We start from the raw sequence: 19,268 nt of genomic DNA, 5'->3' as shown, positions 1-19,268 counted from the left end.
TCATATCTATGTAAAAATAGATAATAGGTAAGATTAAACATAGTAATTTCAAGTTAGTGAATTTAATATAGAATATAAAAACATGTATTCTTGGAACTGAGTACAATAATATTTTTTGCACAACAAATTTACATATTGTATGTGTATATGTTCAAAATAATCGGAGACAATAACTTTGCAGAAATATAAAAAAATAGAGTTTAAAACATGTAATCAAAAACAATAATTGATATCATATGCATACATTAATGATGTCAAAAAAATATACCAAGATATTAAATATAGAATGACATAGAAAGGAAAATCGTGTCCACTGAATACACAGTGTCCCCTTAAGAAAACTATTCCCCTCCAAATATCAGAAGTTTAAAGAATTACATCTTCTCGGGATGGAATGATTTTATTCACCGACTTATTGATACAAAACCAGAGGTGTCAGTAAGTCACTCAAGAGAAGCAAAACACACAAATATTTAATTTTAGAGAAGTAGAAGAAGATAAGAATTTTTGTTGTTTTAAAATGATAGGAAATCCCTCTATTTATGGGCAACATAAGGTAGTGCGAATAAATGTTTATTGTCCCTTATCAAAGATGTTAGAACTACTTGAAAAAGTTACAACCCTTCAGAAAGTTCACAACCTTTCTAAAAGTCACAACTTTTCATAAAGTTGCAACTCTTCAATAAAGTCGCAACTTTTCATAAGAATCACAACTTTTGAAAGAAGTCGCAACTTTTGAATGAAGTCGCACCTCTCATTAAAGTCACAACTCTGCATAAAAGTCACAATTTTTTATTCGCAACACTTCATTAAAGTCACAACTTTTCATAAAAGTAACATATTTTCATGAAAGTGAAAGGATAGTTTTGGAAATAAATAAATATAAAAGAAAATTCTTGCTTGTGGTGGCGCCACGTAGGCTGGTCTAGGGTTCTCTTTTATATACATATATGATTATCATAAAAAAGTTTTTTAAATATCAATCAAAAAATATTGTATATTGCTTTTAAGGAAAAATTAAGGACCTATAAGTAGACATGTTTTTTCAAAAGCTTACCTATAAATCATCCATTAACATTGCATCTTCGTCCCCACAAACTTTGTGTTGGTTATTCATATTCTAGTAGAAAATTAATAACAAGTAAAAAGATATTCTGTAAGATGGAAATAGAAAAGGGTTTTCTAAAAGAAAAAAGATAAAAACTTCAAGCGTGCTAGTAAATGATATTTATGTGTCAAGTAATATCCTAAGAACTTAATCAAAGTGCTAGAATACCCACACATAAAAGTCAAAATAAAAGATGCTTGTCCATATATTAATATATTCAGTAAAAAGAATACTTATTGTTGTGGTCATGAAGCTCAAACAATTTACCAAGTACATTGGATGTGTGATGAAAAAAAATAGATTTAATCAAACTTTCTTTCGAAAAACATATGGACTATTGGTGTTCCCATGAGACTCAGTTGGTATTTTTCATGATAATCTAGTGATTTTTTGTGCATGATGACCATGATACGAATTATTGATGATTTGATACTTGTTATTAATGAACTCAAACTGTTGGACTGTGATTATGGAAACCTATGAATTATCCTTGTAAAACTGTTAAGTTATACTAATTTCAGTGCAAGTTTTAGTTGAGGAGGTTAAGTTGGGATGAAATGACAACTCGTATTCTAGCTTAGTTTTACCTTGTTTAGTAGGTTGGTTGTTGAGTAATATGTTGTATGGTAGTCACTCGTTTATTCTACACTTTTGCAGGTTCCGATCCTAAACCACTGTGCTCTTCTTCTTCATCTATTTTCAAGGCTTTCAATGAATTTTGAGAGGTAATTGCTTCTCATCGCGGTATCCACTCTTGTTCCTAATTTTATGGTTTATTTTATTTGAGATACAAAGATATTCAAAATTAAAATAATCCTTCGATTTAATATTTTATACATTAGTGGCTTGTACACGTGACGATCAGGTTTTGGGGTTATACTGAAATGACTAAGATGTAGTTTCTAAAAGAAGATCTAAAAATTTTATTTTTGTTTGACGGGTATGACTCCTAATTTAAGAAGATTTAGGTGTTGCAATATATACTAAATTATTAATTTTTTTAGTTTACCTGCTAGTGGCATAAATAGAATGATATTTAAGAAGTGCCTGAGGAAATACAAATAGTGATTTCCATTCTAAAACTTTGGAGGTAATAATAGAGGTATACAATGATGTCTACATGAGGATTTTTCGTAAGTATACTACTTTAATGTGTAATTATTAAGTAAGTAATATTTTTATTTTTTTAGTGGGCATTCGTGCACTTCACATGTAATGACCGGGTTTCGTCGTAATTGAAAAATAAATGGTGGAAAATTTGAGCTGAAAAACTTTGTCATAGAATCTTGAAATTTCCAACCTACGGAAAAAATAGAAGTCCTCAAAGTGTAGAGAAATATGGTAGCAATTGGGTGAACCATTTATGATTTAAATTGCATTAGTAGTTAAATAACTCGCTTAGGAATTCGTACGACTATGTGAAATTGAATTTGAAAGTCTAGAACTTTGTGAATTGATTTGTTGTGAAATAATGATTGGGAAATCCTTTAATTTACTCATTGATTTCCTAAATTGGTTAGTTGGGCTCATTAGTGTGATCTAGGGTTCATAGAATTATTATAGTTTCAAGTAATTACCTATTATTTGTTGATTCATATATTATATTGATTGTTTGTAGAGAAAGAACAAGCAGAACGAATCCAAAAAGGGAAGAATCAAGTTTCTTAAGGTTTCAAGCTTGTTTCGAGATAGTAATGGTTATGATCCTATGCGTGTGTGATGTACGCTTGTTCTTTCTTCATTATGATACTTGTATAAGTATGAATGCTACAATATTGATCACCTTTGTTATAATGAGATAGATGAACTATCATTTCCATGAAATCATAACTTAAATGTATGATCTTGATGATGTACTTGAATTTGTGATTGTGGTGTGTGAATGAGATCGGCCATGCTTCGACATAACTTTGGATAGGATTTCCACCTTTTGGCATAATATTTGATCAAATTGCCATGTTCTAGTATAAATATGGGATAGGATTGTTACGTTTCGACAAGTTAACTAGTTTTGTTTCGTTTCGCGATAGGACCAATGATGTAATGATAGATGGGAAATGTGTTGTTGATTCTTCATGTTACTATTTTTATATATCTTGAAATATATTCATATGATTTTAATGTTATTTGACTTGTTTATGTTACACTAGTGGGGTAGCCGCATAATTTTATCAGAACACTGTGGTTGTAGACTGATACTGCCCTTGCTCTTATTTTTGTTGAGTACAATGCATCTTCACGCGAATATTGACATACCTCGCACAGAAGATTAGTGATCGATGCTTCGAATTCAAGGGTGTCTTTCGGGCTGCCATGGGATTCTCGGTCGTCTATGTCCACAACTTTTGGATATAGACATTTGTTCTAAATAGTTGAATAGTTTGTTAGTTTGAGGAAATATCTCTTCTTGTTAGATTTATGGATCATGTTAGATGTTTTGGTACATTGACTTTCATATTCTAGGTAGTTACATTCCGCATTTGTTTAGCTAATTAACTTGTTTCCGTAACTTAATTGACTTAGTTTTGGTTTAATTGCTTAGTTTAAGTTGAAGTAGTAGTTCTCCCACCAGAGGGTTAGCGTGGGTACCGATTACGACGGTCTAGTTCGTGATAAATTTGGTATCACAGACTAAGTTTGTTGATATTAATGTACCAAAATAAGTCTAATAAAGTCTTGCGAAACTGTAGGAGAACACCTTTAATTTTCTTCGAGAAGCTATTGAACTTTAGGAAATCTCTATATTTTTCTCTTGTCTCTTTTCGTTCTATAACTTGGTTCGGTATTTAGGTGATACATATTAGTATCTAACCTCCTTCACTTTTCAGTCCACAGATGGTTAATTCATGGTTCAACGGTGTTCGTCCCGCAGTTCCTGTCAATGCTCTGGCTGAGGAACCTCTAGAGATAGACCGCAGTCGAGGCAGGGGTAGAGGAAGAGTTAGGGGTAGCGGCCGTGAGAGAGTGGAGACTACTGGGAATGAGGTACCAATTCAAAATATTCATATAAATGAGATCCCACCAGTGCATATTGTAGAAATAGAGGAGGATATTGAGGTTAAAGATGTTAAGAAGAATGGACAAGAGAAAAAGATGCTGATAGAGACTATGGTTGTTTCCCCCATCGATATGGTGTTAGCTTAACACATTATGGCATAGTTAAAAGGGTTGGCTGGTCTTGGAGTGATTCCACCAACTCAAGTTCAAGCTAATCCTCCTGTTGCTAGCACTGTACCTAAGACTGGTGGAAATGTAAGTTCTGATGCTTTCTTCTGTCCTTTATTGGGTTCCGTTATGATCAGTATGGAGCATGACATGTTGACTATGTTCTTGAAGCTTAAGCCTCCGATATTTTTGGGTTCTGAAACTGAAGATGCTTAAAAGTTTATCTTAGATTGTTATGAGAGGCTGCATAAATTAGATATTGTTCACTAACATGGGGTTGAATTTATGTCCTTCCAACTTCAGGGTGCAACCAAGAAACGGTGGAGAGCTTATATGGAGTGCAAATCTTCTACTTTACCTCCACTCACTTGGACCTAGTTTCATGATTTATTCTTGGAAAAATATGTACCAAGAACATTGAGGAATCGCAAGAAGGATGAGTTCATGGCCTTAGAGCAAGGTGGTATGTTTGTGGATTCATATGAGGCCAAGTTCCATCCTTTATCTAGATATGTTATACAAATGGTGACTACACAGGAAGAGAGGTTCCGATTGTTTATTTACGGATTGAATTTTAAGTTGCAATCATTATTTGTTCATATGAATTCTGTATGGAGGAGCTTCATTTAAGTGACTATGTTATGAAAGTACAGGGGTGAGACGAGATGGTCAGGATAAGAAAGCCAACAATTCTGAAAATTTAAAGGGCTCCTATTCTAAAGGATCTGGTAGGCCAACGTTTGCAGCCAAGATAATTCAGTTCTCTATACCCTCCTCTACAGATAACTATTTGGGAACCCCATTTCATAATTTTCAAGAGATCCAGTAGTCGTGCCTTCAACGAGTAAGAAACGACCCTTTGATCGTACTTGTTATAACTGTCGAGAACTTGGACATATTAGGAGAGATTACTCCAATCTGCGTGTGCTAGACTCCACAAAACATCCATCTAGAGCTATGGTGCCTGTGGGAATGGTAATAATAGTAGAGGACGGACACAAGGTGGGCAACGAGGTAATCAACGAGACCGTGGAGGTAGAGAAAATTGTGGTAGAGGCAGAGGTAACATGAAACCAGACAGGGAATTAGCTCATCAAGATGATAGGGATCATTTTTATGCTTAATGAATAAGGTAAAGGCATCTGACACGGTGATCACAGGTACTATTCTTGTATGTGACCTGATGACTGATGTGTTGTTTGATTCGAGTTCTACTTATTCTTATGCATCCATGAGATTTGCTTCCAAGTTTGATATGATTTGTGAAGTACTTGATGCCCCTATTCATTTTTCTACCCCAGTTGGAGAGTCAATCATAGTTACTCATATTTATTATGCTTTCCCTATTTTTTATGGGATATTAGAGACGTTGGTTGATTTGGTGATTTTGGATATGATTACCTTTGGCATAATCTTAGGCATTACTTGGTGTCTTTAACATTTTGAAAATCCAAGACTTTTCGTAGAGCCTAACATAGGTGTCTTGAGGTTTAGACATTGTTTTAGGACTATAATAATTAATAGAGGTCAGTTAGGAGTCATAGAAACCAAAACGTCCATGACTTTTTGAAATTTGGTTCAAGAATATACTAGCATGCCTTAACATATTTGACTAGCTTTTAGGAATCAGAAATTCATGAAATTAGATGGGAGGGTTTTCAACATGTGTTTAAGATGATTCGTGGTCAAAACGTCCAGGTAAGACTCCCCAAGGACCAACTAAGAACCCTTGAGGAGGACACTTGCAAGTTGGAGTCAACACTGCCTAGGCAGTGGGCAGCCACGAGAGGGCCATGCCTGTTCGTGTGTGGAACGACAGGGCGTTGATGCCAACCGTCGTCCCACACTTAGACAAAATATTGGAAGCCCTCAGATGAACAGTCTATGACCGAGACGATGATTGTATAGCACGGGAGGCACAGTGCCCGTCGACTCACAGACAGACCGTCGATTGGAGTACCGTCTGTGAGGGTCAAAAGTTCCTGCACATTTTTAATTAAGTTAATTAAAATAATTAAGGGGTATAGGGTTTTTTAGGGATTAAAGGAAGGTTAATTAACTAATTTAACCCCCCATATAAATACCCCAACTCTCATTGATCTAAACATAACTCACAAAATAAACTCTCTTCCTTCTCTCTTCTTTCTCTCTCTATTTGAAGACACCATTGAAGACAAGCTAGAGGGATTTTTTGGGGCTAGAAATGGATGATTTCACCATCAAATCTTCATCAAACGTTGAGGATATGATATCTAATTCACCTTTGAGACTCTTTCCTCAAAGGGTTTCTTCAAAATAGATTTCAAAAGTGGGGTTTTCAAGTGGGTTTCACTCAATTACGAATTTGATGTTATGAATTGATTTGTTTATGTTTTATTTAGGGTATAATGGATATATTAACATGTATTTTAACTTGATTATAGTAATTGGTTATGGTTTGACCTAAATTGAAGAGTACGATCCTTAACCTTTAACCCTAAGTTTGTGTTTGATGTAAATTTGGTTGTGATTTATTCAATTGTCTTGATTATGGGTTAAATCACTATAAGATGATGCCGTTACAATAATCATTAACAAATTGGAGTGAATTGTAGTCTTTCATGCTAGTCTTCACAAAATGATCTAAGTTAGAAGGTGAAATAACCTAGGCATCTTAATTTAAGCTATGATCTAGTATTGAATTGTGCAATAGTATTTGTTCTAGCCTTGTTATCATGTTGGATATTTAATTATGATGTTGAACATATAAACTGGATTGAATTGAGGTTTTATGGTAAGGCCTAAATGATGAACTATGAGGAAGACTTTGTAAGTCTTAGAATCTCTATCTTTACTTCCAATTGTGATTAATTGTGGTCAAGTCATGATGTTATATTGGAGTATGCCTTGTATTAGGAAATTGAAACGTCTTGACTATGTTGTGAGGTTTATTAAGGTGTATGTGATATAAGGATGGTGATGACTATCAATGTGCCTTATTATGCTATGAAATGCTAATGTGTTAACCTTACTCATATGAATTGTGATTAAAGGACATATACTAATACAATTCTTATTGAGCTATTGACGATGATGATTATACAAGGGGTAGATCCTATGACCTAAACTATGTTATGATTGATAATTAAAGGCGTAAAGACATTTCAAAAGGGTACTCTAGCTTAGCACTGAGTGAACTAGATTGAGGAGTCTCCCTTCCCACAGAGGGAAGATGAGATCACTAAAGTACTCTTGTGATTGGAGACTACAATGCATGGAGAATAAAGAGGGTCCCAACTATATCTCCTAGTTCTTGAACTATATTGCCCCCATAGGAATACTAGCTAGTGGATCCACGTAGTTGCTATGTTTATGTTTTGGTACTACCTTAGCAAGTTGACCGCCTTCTTTCGGTGTAGGGTTTTATGAATCGTATTCCACACTAGCTCATTTGGTCTATGTAGGTTAGGGAAAGATGTTCCCAAAAGGTAAAATGAATTAAAGAATTGAACTCTAACTAGGATAACCTAAGAGGTCTAGCTTAGTCTAGGTACGGCTATGAGACTCTACCTAAGCATTGCACTAGTTAGCCTTGAGAGGAGTCTTAGTAGGATATTCTAATATATGTTTATGTTATGATTATATATGATATGTATGTGATGAACTTGCATATTGTTGATACTATATGTTGATTACTTCATTTATGAGTATGCGATGGATTATATTGTTAAAGTAAGATGAAATATATATATATAAATATTATATTATGTGAACATGGACATTGGTTATTGTTTCTTGTTGAGGTTACTTGATTGAGTAAGGTTATGGGTATTTGTTTGGTCATTGCACTTGTTGGCTTGATAAGGATTCATGAGTAGATGTCTCGCTTATTATGATATGATTAACTCTTATTCATGGTTGTGATGTTATTCCTTGATGATTGGGCTGTAGTAAATCTTGGGTTCAAGTATGTTGGGATACATATTACTTTTTTGAGTTAGTAAGCGTGTTCATCGATTGGTATGACTTGTTTGATTATGCATGAGACGTTTAAAAGGGTAAAATGGAATGTTTTGACTAAATGTCCCTTTAAAGCATGTTTTGTTCTTATATGTGCATATGGTCTCATACTTAGTACGTGCGGAGTACTAACTCCATTTTTTGTCCTTTTCCCAAACATTTTAGGTTCTGGACATTGAAGGCTCATTTGACATGACTTAAAGAAGGCTTGGATATTCTCTATTATCCAAGTGGGCAGGTCCTCACTTTTCGAGGGCGATGCCAATATCTTGCTTGTGAAGTTGCTTGTTTTCTAAGACTTTTATGTTCATTCCACTTTCGTTTGAGTACGACTTGTATAAGCCTATATGAAGCTTCTTTACATTTGATGTAGGCTATTCCCAAATTGTTGTGATCGTTTAGATGGAATGAGATGAACAATCTTTGAGACTATATTTTTATCATATATATATCTATGTGCAATAAAAGTAAAAGGCTATGTAACCTTTATGAAGGGTCTATGTATACTCGATACGACTATATTACATGTAGGTAGAGGTCTATGTAAACCTCCAAGTAGATGTAATGGAAAGTTTTAATTTTCCCGCAAATTTCAACTTATGAATTTAATGATATGAGACTAAGAGACTAGTCTTAGTCCTTAAAGAGGACGACAATGCCGGTTACGTCTACGGTATCCGAGCATGAGGTTGAATATCATTTATTTATGTATCTCTATCTACCACGTATATAATTGTGAAGCGCGCCACACTTATGAATAGGAACCTATGTGATGCCTAGGAATTGCTCTCTTTCTTGGAAATCCTATATCATGCCATTAGAGTATACTTATGGTGTGCCTTTTCATTTAATCCTATTGTTGTGGTTATAGGAAAAATGAACACCTGAAGGAATGCGGCTCGGAGACTTGAAGAGGAAATTGCCAATGCGGGAGCTCCTCCCCGTGGCAGACAAATTCCTCCACTTGAAAAAAAATGCTAATATAGAGCAAGCACCAGCTATCCTCCTTCTTTGACGGATGAAAATATAAGGACCGCTCTTATTCAAATGGCCCAAGCTATCACCACTAAAGCACAAGAGGCCACGTCTCAAGGCCAAGCTGTGACGGCCCAAGCAAATCGGGAGGTTGTACCCCGTCCTCATCAACAAGCCACTACTATGTCTTCCCGTCTAAGGGACTTCACTCGAATGAACCCTCCTACTTTCTACGGGTCTAAGGTTGAGGAAGACCCCCAAGAATTCATCGATGAGGTATATAAGATACTTTTGGCTATGAGATTTTCCACAAGTGTAAAGGCCGAGTTGGCCACTTATCATCTTAAGGACGTGGCTCAAGCATGGTTTGTGCAATGGAGATATAATAGGTCTTTTAGAGGTGGTCCATTGACTTGGGTGATTTTCAACATAGTTTTTCTAGATCGGTTCTTTTCTAGGGAGATGAAGGAGGCTAAAGTGATGGAGTTCATCAACCTTCGCCAAGGAGGTATGAGTGTTCATTAATACTCTTTCAAATTCACTAAGTTGTCTAAATATTCTCCTTATTTGGTTTCCAATCGTAGAGATGCAATGTTCCACGTTGTGACGGGAGTGTCGAATGATTTGCATTAGGAGTGTCATTTGGCTATGCTACACGACAACATGAACATTTCTCGTCTTATAGTTCATGCCAAGTATGTAGAAGAGGCGAGGGCTAGGAGGAAGAATAATGATGCTAAGAGGGCAAGATCTTTTGGTGGAGGTTCTTCAAAGAATAGGCTTAAGATACAAGACAAGCCTAGATTTAAGAAGCGAGTTTCAAGTCAAGTCCCTTCCAAGTTCCCAAAAGCTGGTGGTGATAGGGTGTCTAACCCTAAATTCAAGAAGGGAAAAGGAACTAATTCACCAACTGAGAAGCCAACTTGTGGAAAGTGTGGCAAGAAGCACTATGGTGATTGCCTTAAGGGGACAGATAATTGTTTTTGTTGTGGTAAGAGTGGGCACAAGGTTAGGGATTGCCCTAATGTGAGAAGTCAAGACAGGGGTAGTGGTCAAGCTCAAGCAAGTGGTTCTAAAGAGGCACCAAAGAAGAACCACTTCTATGCTCTCCGCTCTAGGGGTGAGCAAGAGACTTCTCCGGTGACTGATAAGTTGGAAGTCTTCTCTATTGATGTATATGCCTTACCTGACTCGACGCTACTTTATCCTTTGTTACTCCTCTAATATCCAAAAAGTTTGATATTTTACCCGATATTTTGCATGAACCTTTTATAGTATCTACTCAGGTGGGTGAGCCGGTTGTTGCAAAAAGAGTATATAAAAATTGTCCTATAATGTTGCCGAATAGAGTTTCTTATGTTGAACTAGTAGAACTTGATATGCTTTATTTTGATGTTATATTAGGTATGGATTGGTTGCATGCTTGCTTTGCTTCTATTGATTGTAGGACAAGGGTGGTGAAGTTTAATTTTCCAAATGAACACGTTGTAGAGTGGAAGGGGGGAAACTCTATTCCTAGAGGTCGTATCATCTCTTGTTTAAAATCATGAAAAATAATCTCTAAAGGTTGTTTATACCATATTATAAGAGTCCAAGATCTAGACTCCGAAATTCCTCCCATTGAGTCAGTCCCCGAAGTGAGTGAATTTCCGAAGATTTTTCCTAATGACCTTCCCGGTATTCCTCCCAAACGGGAAATTGATTTTGGTATCAATTTGCTACTGGACACAAATTCCATTTCAATTCCTCCTTATCGGATTGCTCCGGCCTAATTGAAAGAGTTGAAGGCCTAACTCAAAAATTACTAAACAAAGGCTTCATGTGACCTAGTATTTCCCCATGGGGTGCTCTAGTTTTGTTTGTGAAGAATAAGGATGGGTCCTTAAGAATGTGTATTGACTACCACCAACTCAATAAAGTCACCATTAAGAATAAGTATCCTCTTCCTCGGATTGATGACTTGGTCGATAACTCCAAGGGGCGAGCTACTTTTGAAAAATTGACTTGAGATCGGGGTATCACCAACTTAGGGTAAGAGGAGAGGATGTAGAAAAGACGGCCTTTCAAACTAGATATGGGCACTATGAGTTCTTGGTAATGTCTTTCAGTCTCACTAATGCTCTGGCAGCATTTATGGACCTAATGAATAGAGTGTTTCGAAATTACTTAGATTCACTTATCATTGTCTTCATTGACGATATCTTGGTATATTCGAAGAATGAGGGTGATTATATGGTTTATTTGAGGGTGGTATCGCAAACCCTTAGAGAACATCAATTATTTTCCAAATATAGCAAGTGTGAGTTTTGGTTGAGGTCGTGACATTTCTTGGTCATATCATCTCTAGTGAAGGAGTTGAGATTGATCAAAGAAAAATGAAGGGGGTCAAAAATTGGCCTAGAACTTTGACTCCAACAGATATTAGGCATTTCTTGGGTTTAACAGGTGATTATCGAAGGTTCGTGGATGTTTTTGCGTCCATTGCGTCTCCTTTAACTACTTTGACCCAAAAGAGTAAGAAATTTGAGTGGTTGGAGGCATGTGAGAAAAGTTTCCAATTGTTGAAGGATAGACTTACTTTCGCTCCTCTGTTGACCTTACCGGAGGGTACAAAGGGGTTTGTTGTGTATTGTGATGCATGATGTGTGAGTTTAGGGTGTGTTCTTATGCAACATGGGAAGGTGATAGACTATGCTTCTAGGAAACTTAAGGTACATGAGAGAAACTATCCCACTCATGACCTTGAGTTAGTGACCGTGGTGTTTGCCTTGAAGATATGGAGCCATTATTTGTACAGTGTGCATGTTGACGTCTTTACCAACCATAAGAGTCTCCAATACATGTTTACCCAAAAGGAGTTGAATCTCCTGCAAAGAAGGTGGTTAGAGTTGTTGAAAGATTATGACATAAGTGTCCTCTATCACACCGGTAAGGCTAATGCGGTTGCGGATTCTCTAAGTCGTATGAATATGGATAGTGTATCCCACATTGATGAAGCCAAGAAAGACTTGTGAGGGATGTACATAGGTTGGCTAGGTTGGGGGTAAGATTAGAAGATTCTTCGGATGGTGGTTTCTTGGTCCATGATAACTCCGAGTCATTGGTCGTTGAGGTGGAGTCCAAGAAACGCCTTGACAAATCATTAATGGAGTTTAAGTAAACAGTCCTCGGTAAGATTAATGAGGCATTTTCCCTAGGGGGATGGTATTTTAAGGTGCCAAGGGAGATTACGTGTTCCCAAGGTAGATGGGTTAAGGGACCGGATCCTTGAAGAATCCCATTGGTCCCGCTAATCAATACATCTGGGTTCGACAAAAATGTACAATGACCTTAGGGAAATTTATTGGTGGGAAGGTATGAATAAGGACATAGCGGAGTTTGTCTCTAAGTTTCCAAATTGCCAACAAGTAAAAGCCGAACATCAAAAGTCGGGTGGCTTACAACAAGAGATCCAAATTCCTACTTTGAAGTGGGAAGATATTAATATGGATTTTGTAGTGGGTTTACCTCGGACTCAAAGGTCATATAATCCTATATGGGTGGTTGTGGATAGGTTGACTAAGTCCTCTCGCTTTATTCCCATCAAGTCTACTTATTCGGCGCAAGATAATACTAGGATCTTCATAGATGAGATTGTGTGTCGGCATGGTATTCTGTTATCCATCATATTGGATTGGGGTACACAATTCACATCTAGGTTTTGGAGGTCATTCCGAAAACGGTTGGGTACTAAGGTGAAGTTGAGTATCGATTTTCATCCCCAAACGGATGGTCAAGCGGAACGCACTATCAAAACCCTTGAGGATATGCTTAGGGATTGCATTATTGATTTTTAAGGGAATTGGGATAAACATTTTCCTGGTGGAGTTTGCTTAAAAATATAGTTTTAATTCATCTATTTCCATGGCTCCCTATGAATCCTTGTATGGTAGTAGGTGTAGGTCTCCTATTGGATGGTTTGAAGTGGGTGAGCCTTCGCTTTTTGGTCTCGATTTGGTTTATAAGACTTTAAAAAGGTTCATATCATAAGGAGACGGTTGCAAACGGCCAATAGTCGGCAAAAGTCTTATGCCGATTATAGGAGAAGGGATTTGGAGTTTGAAAAAGGTGATAAGGTGTACTTGAAAATTTCACCAATGTAAGGGGTGGTAGATTTTGCAAGAAAGAGAAGATGATTCCTCGTTATCTGGGTCCTATGAAATTTTGCAAAGGGTTGGTAAGGTTGCCTATGAATTGAAACTTCCTAGTGAATTGACTTCGGTTCATCTGGTTTTCCATGTGTCTATGTTGAAAAAGTGTATTGGTGATCCTGAGTCAATTCTTCCTATTGAGGGCCTTGGTTTCAAGGATAACCTCTCTTATGAGGAAGTTCCGGTTCAAATTCTTGATAGGCAAGTCAAGAAGTTAAGAAATAAAGAAGTGATTTCCGTAAAGGTGTTATGGAGGAATCACCTAGTTGAGAGTGCATCATCGGAGGCCGAGGCCGACATGAAGTCCCGTTACCCTCATCTTTTTTATAATTAAGGTTACTAATTCTTTTTAATAACATAAATATGACTAGGAATTAAAGTTTCATGATTTTTGGTGAAGTTTTGCAAAAATGTGCATTTTGAGTTGCATTACAGTGGAGTAGTACATTGGAACTTGAATTTTTTTTTGGTTTGTTTGAGTTATGTTGTGGATTTTGACATGGTGAGTCTTAGCGAAAAGTTATGTGACCTATTGATAAGTTGAACTTTGTTCTCATGTAATGTATATTGAGCTCATGTATGTTGTGAGGACAAAATGTCTCATGATGACGTATTTGAGCCTTATGTGTGGTAATAGGAGTTTTGAAATAGACTTGTAGAAATGATATGATTTATGTTGATTTGATATTGTTGATTGGTTGGGCTACTAGTCTTGAATCTTTTCATTCCTTCAAAGGAATTTAGTGTCATTCAAAGACAAATATTCCTAAGGGGGGGGGGGATAATGTAACATTTTGAAAATCAAAGACTTGTCGTAGAGCCTAACATAGGTGTCTTGAGGTCTAGAAACTGTTTTAGGACTATAATAATGAATATAGGTCATTTAGGAGGATAAGAAACCAAAACGCCCAAAAACGTCCATGACGTTTGGAAATATGGTTCAAGGACATAATAGCGTGCCTCAACTTCTTTGACTAGCTCTTGGAGTCAAAAATTCATGAAATTAGGTGGGACGGTGTTCAACATGTGTTTAAGATGATTCGTGGTCGAAATGTTCGGGTACGACTCCCCTAGGATCAACCAAGGGCCCTTCTGGAGGACCCTTGCACGTTGGTGTCAACACTGCCTAGGCAATGTGCAACCACGAGAGGACAACGACGGTCCGTATGCGGAACGATGGCGAATCGATGCCAATCGTCATCCCACACTTATCCAAAATGTGTCAAAACCTCAGATGCACAGTCTCTGACAGAGACGAGGGTTGTGCAGCACGGAAGGCACAGTGCCCGTCGACTCACAGACGGACCGTCGATCGGGGTTCCGTTTGTGAGGGTCAAAAGTTCCTGCACGTTTTAAATTAAGTTCATTACAATATTAAGGGATCTAGGGGTTATTTAGGGATTAAAGGAAGGTTAATTAACTAATTTAACCCCTCATATAAAGACCCCAACCCCCATTAATCTAAAAATAACTCACAAAATAAACTCTATTCCTTCTCTCTTCTTTCTCTCTCTATTTAAAGACACCATTGAAGACAAGCTAGGGGGAGGTTTCGGGGGCTGTAAAGGGAAAATTTCACAATCAAATATTCATCAAACGTTGAGGTATGAGATCAAATTTACATTTGAGACTCTTTCCTCAAAAGGTTCCTTCAAAATGAATTTCAACAGTTGGGTATTCAAGTGGGTTTCACTCAATTTCGAATTTGATGTTATGAACTGACTTTTTTATGTTTCCTTTAGGGTATAATGGATATATTAACATGTATTTTAACTTTATTATGTTAATTGGTGATGGTTTGACCTAAATTGAAGAGTGTGATCCTTAACCTTTAACCCTAAGTTTGATCTTGATGTAAATTGGATTGTGATTGATTCAATTGTCTTGATTATGGGTTAAATCACCATTTAATGATGCCGTTACAACAATCATTTACAACTTAGAGTGAATTGTAGTCTTTAATGCTAGTCTTGAGAAGATGATCTAGGTTAGAAGGTGAATTGACCTAGGCATCTTATTTTAAACTACGATCTAGTATTAAATTGTGCTATAGTGTTTATTCTAGTCTTGTTATCATGTTGTATATTGAATTATGATGTTGAACATTGGATTAAATTGAGGTTTTATGGTGAGGCCTAGAGGATGAACTATGAGGAAGACTTGGTAAGTCTTAGAATCTCTATCTTTAATTCCAATTGTGATTAATTGTGTTAAGTCATGATGTTATATTGGAGTATGCCTTGTATTACGATTGATAGGATGGTACGATGTTGAATTCAAATGTCTTGACTATGTTGCGAGATTGATTAAGGTGTATGTGATATAAGGATGGTGATGACTATCAATGTGCCTTATTATGCTATGAAATGCTAATGTGTAACCTAACTCATATGAATTGTGATGAAAGGACTTATACTCATACAATTCGTACTGATTATATTGATGATGATAATACCTATGACCTAAACTACGTTATGATTGATAATTAAAGGCTTAAAGATATTTCAAAAGGAGACTCTAGCTTAGCACCAAGTGAACTAGATTTAGGAGTGTCTCTTCCCACATAGGGAAGCTAGGAGCACTAAAGTACTCTTGAGATTGGAGACTACAATGCGTGGAGCATAAAGAGGTTGCCAACTATATCTCCTAGTTCTTGAACTATGTTGCCCCCATAGGAATACTAGATAGTCGATCCATGTAGTTGCAATGTTTTATGTTTTGGCGCTACCTTAGCAAGTTGAACGCCTTCTTTTGGTGTAGGGTTTTATGGCACCAGATTCCACACTAGCTCATGTGGTCTATGTCGGTTAGGGCAAGATTTTCCCAAAAGGTAAAATAAATTAAAGAATTGAATTCTAACTAGGATAACCTAAGGGGTCTAGCTTAGTCTAGGTAGGGGTATGGGACTCTACCTATGCATTGCACTAGTTAGCCTTGAAGGGCGTCGTTGGAGGATGTTCTTAAATATTTTTATGTTATGATTATATATGATATGTAAATGATGAACTTGCATATTGTTAATACTGTATTTTTATTACTTCACTTATGAGTATGTGATGGATTATATTGTTAAAGTAAGATGAGATATATATCTAAATGTTATATTATGTGGAGTTGGACATTGGTTATTGTTTCTTGTTGAGGTTACTTGATTGAGTAAGGTTATGGGGATTTGCTTGGTCATTGCACTTGTTGACTTGATAAGGTTTCATGAGTATATTTCTCACTTATTATGATATGATTAACTCTTATTCATACGTGTGATGTTATTCCTTGATGATAGGGTTGTGGTAAATCATGGGTTCAAGTATGTTGGGATAAATATTACTTGTTTGAGTTACTAAGCATGTTTGGTTGATTGGTATGACTTGTTTGGTATTATGCATGAGACTTTTAAAAGGGTAAAATGGCATGTTTTGACTGAATGTCCCTTTTATAGCATGTTTTGTTCTTATATGTGCATATGGTCTCATACTTAGTACGTGTGGAGTACTAACCCCATTTTTTTCCCTTTTCCCAAACATGTTAGGTTCTGGTCGTTGAAGGCTCATTTGTGATGACTTGAAGAAGGCTTGGATATTCTCTATCATCCAAGTGCGTAGGTCCTCACTTTCCGAGGGCGATGCCAATATCTTTCTTATGAAGTTGCTTTGTTTTTCTAAGACTTTTCTATTCATTCCACTTTCATTTGAGGACTTATATAAGCCTATATGAGGCTTCCTTACATTTGATGTAGGGCTATGCCCAAATTGGTATGATCGTTTAGATGGTATGAATTGAGACTATCTTTCTATCTTATATATATGTATGTGCAATAAGAGTAGAAGGCTATGTAACCTTCCTATACGAAGGATTTATGTATACTCCATACGGCTGTATTACGTGTATGTAGAGGTCTATGTAAACCTCCAAGTTGATGTAATGAAAAGTTTTAATTTTTCCGCAAATTTCAACCTATGAATGTAATGACATGAGAGTAAGAGGCTAGTCTTAGTCCTTTAAGAGGACGCCAACGCCGGTTACATCTAGGGGGTAAACCCTTATGTGACATTGTCCCCCTATTATGTTATGCTTCGTCGTATTACTAATTTATAACTTAAGAAATTCTGGGAAGGTAAAAATTAGAGTGTGACGGGGTGTACAAGACTAAGAAAGCTAAAACTATATCCTCTATTTGGGCTGGTAAATTAATAGAGCAGGGTTGTTTAGCCTATTTGTCTCATATTAGAGATGCTGAGATTGAGGCTCAATCTATTGAGTCAATTCATGTGGTGTCCAAATTAACTGAAGTGTTTCCTAATGACAATCTTGGTATACCTCCGGATAGAGATATAATTTTTTGCATATATTTAGAGCTGGGTAGGCGCCCATCTCTATTCCTCCATATCACATGGCTCTGGCAAAATTAAGAGAACTTAAGGCTCAAATCCAAAAGCTTCTTAATAAGATACTTATTCGCCCTAATGCTTCCCAATGGGGTGCTCTAGTTTTGTTTGTTAAGAAAAAGGATGGTAACATGAGAATGTGAATAGATTAGCGGCAATTAAATAGTGGTACTATTTGGAACAGGTATTCCTTGCTCCAAATGAATGACCCCTTTGACCAATTGGAAGGGGCAACATTTTTCTCTAAGATATATCTAAGATTTGGTTACCATCAATTGTCAATTAGGCCTGAGGATGTGCCCCAGATGGCGTTTAGAACTCTTTATGGGCATTATGAGTTTTTTTTATGTCGTTTGGAATGACTAATATACCTACATCATCATGACTTTGATGCATGGGGTGTTCAAACCATTTTTTGATTCATTGGTGATAGTATTTATTGATGATATTTTGTTATAAGAAGTGAAAAAGAGTATGCCAACCATCTTCATACTTATTTGGGTGTTCTTGTGAAGCAAAAGTTGTATGCTAAATTTTCTAAGTTTGAATTTTGATTGAAATCGGTTGCAATTTTGGAAAATGTAGTTTCAAGGGAAGGTGTAATGGTATATCCTCAAAATATTGAGGCGCTTAAGAATTGGGTTCGGCCTAGTTTTGTGACAGAAGTTAGGACTTTTGTGAGCCTCGCTAGCTATAATCGTCGATTTGTTAAGAATTTTGCCTCCATTTTTACTCACTTGACTAATTTTACTAAGAAGAAGATGTCATTTCAATGCAGTGAAAATTGTGTTGAGAGATTTGAAAAGCTCAAGATTTTGTTGACCACCACACTCATTTTAGCATTACCAGTTGAAGGTATATATTTTATCGTTTACTGTGATGCTTCATATTCTAGTTTAGGTGTTGTGTTTATGCAGAGTAAGAATGTTATAGCTTATGAATCGCGTCAATTGAAGGTGCATGATAAGAATTACACAACACATGATTTATACTGGCAGCGTTAGTTTTTGCTCTTAAGATTTGGCAACATTACCTCTCTGCTTTAAGTGTGAAGTGCTTACCGGTCATCGTACTTTGCAACATGTGATCACTAAAAAGGATCTGAATTTGAGATAGAGAATATGAATGGAGTTAACAAGTATTATGATGTGACCATCCAATACCATTGGGGTAAGGCCAATATGGTGGCAGATGCCTTGAGTCAAAAAATGGTAAGTATAGGTATCTTTGCTTATTTGAGTGCAACCAATGGACCTTTTGCCAAAGAAATTCGCACCTTAGAGTCCAACTACATGCAGTTGTGCATCTATGAAACAGGCAAAGTGTTAGCTAGTATTTAATTTAAGGGTTCCATATTCATTGAGGAGATCAAGGACAAATAATTTGAGGATGAAAATTTGAACGAACTCAAAGAGAAGCTGGGAATAGTAAGACACAAGAGGCCCC

Source organism: Solanum pennellii, chromosome 1, assembly GCF_001406875.1.
Source record: "Solanum pennellii chromosome 1, SPENNV200".
In the NCBI taxonomy this organism is placed as follows: Eukaryota; Viridiplantae; Streptophyta; class Magnoliopsida; order Solanales; family Solanaceae; genus Solanum; species Solanum pennellii.
The sequence above is the reverse complement of the archived record's forward strand: the minus strand, read 5'-3'. Positions refer to the sequence as shown.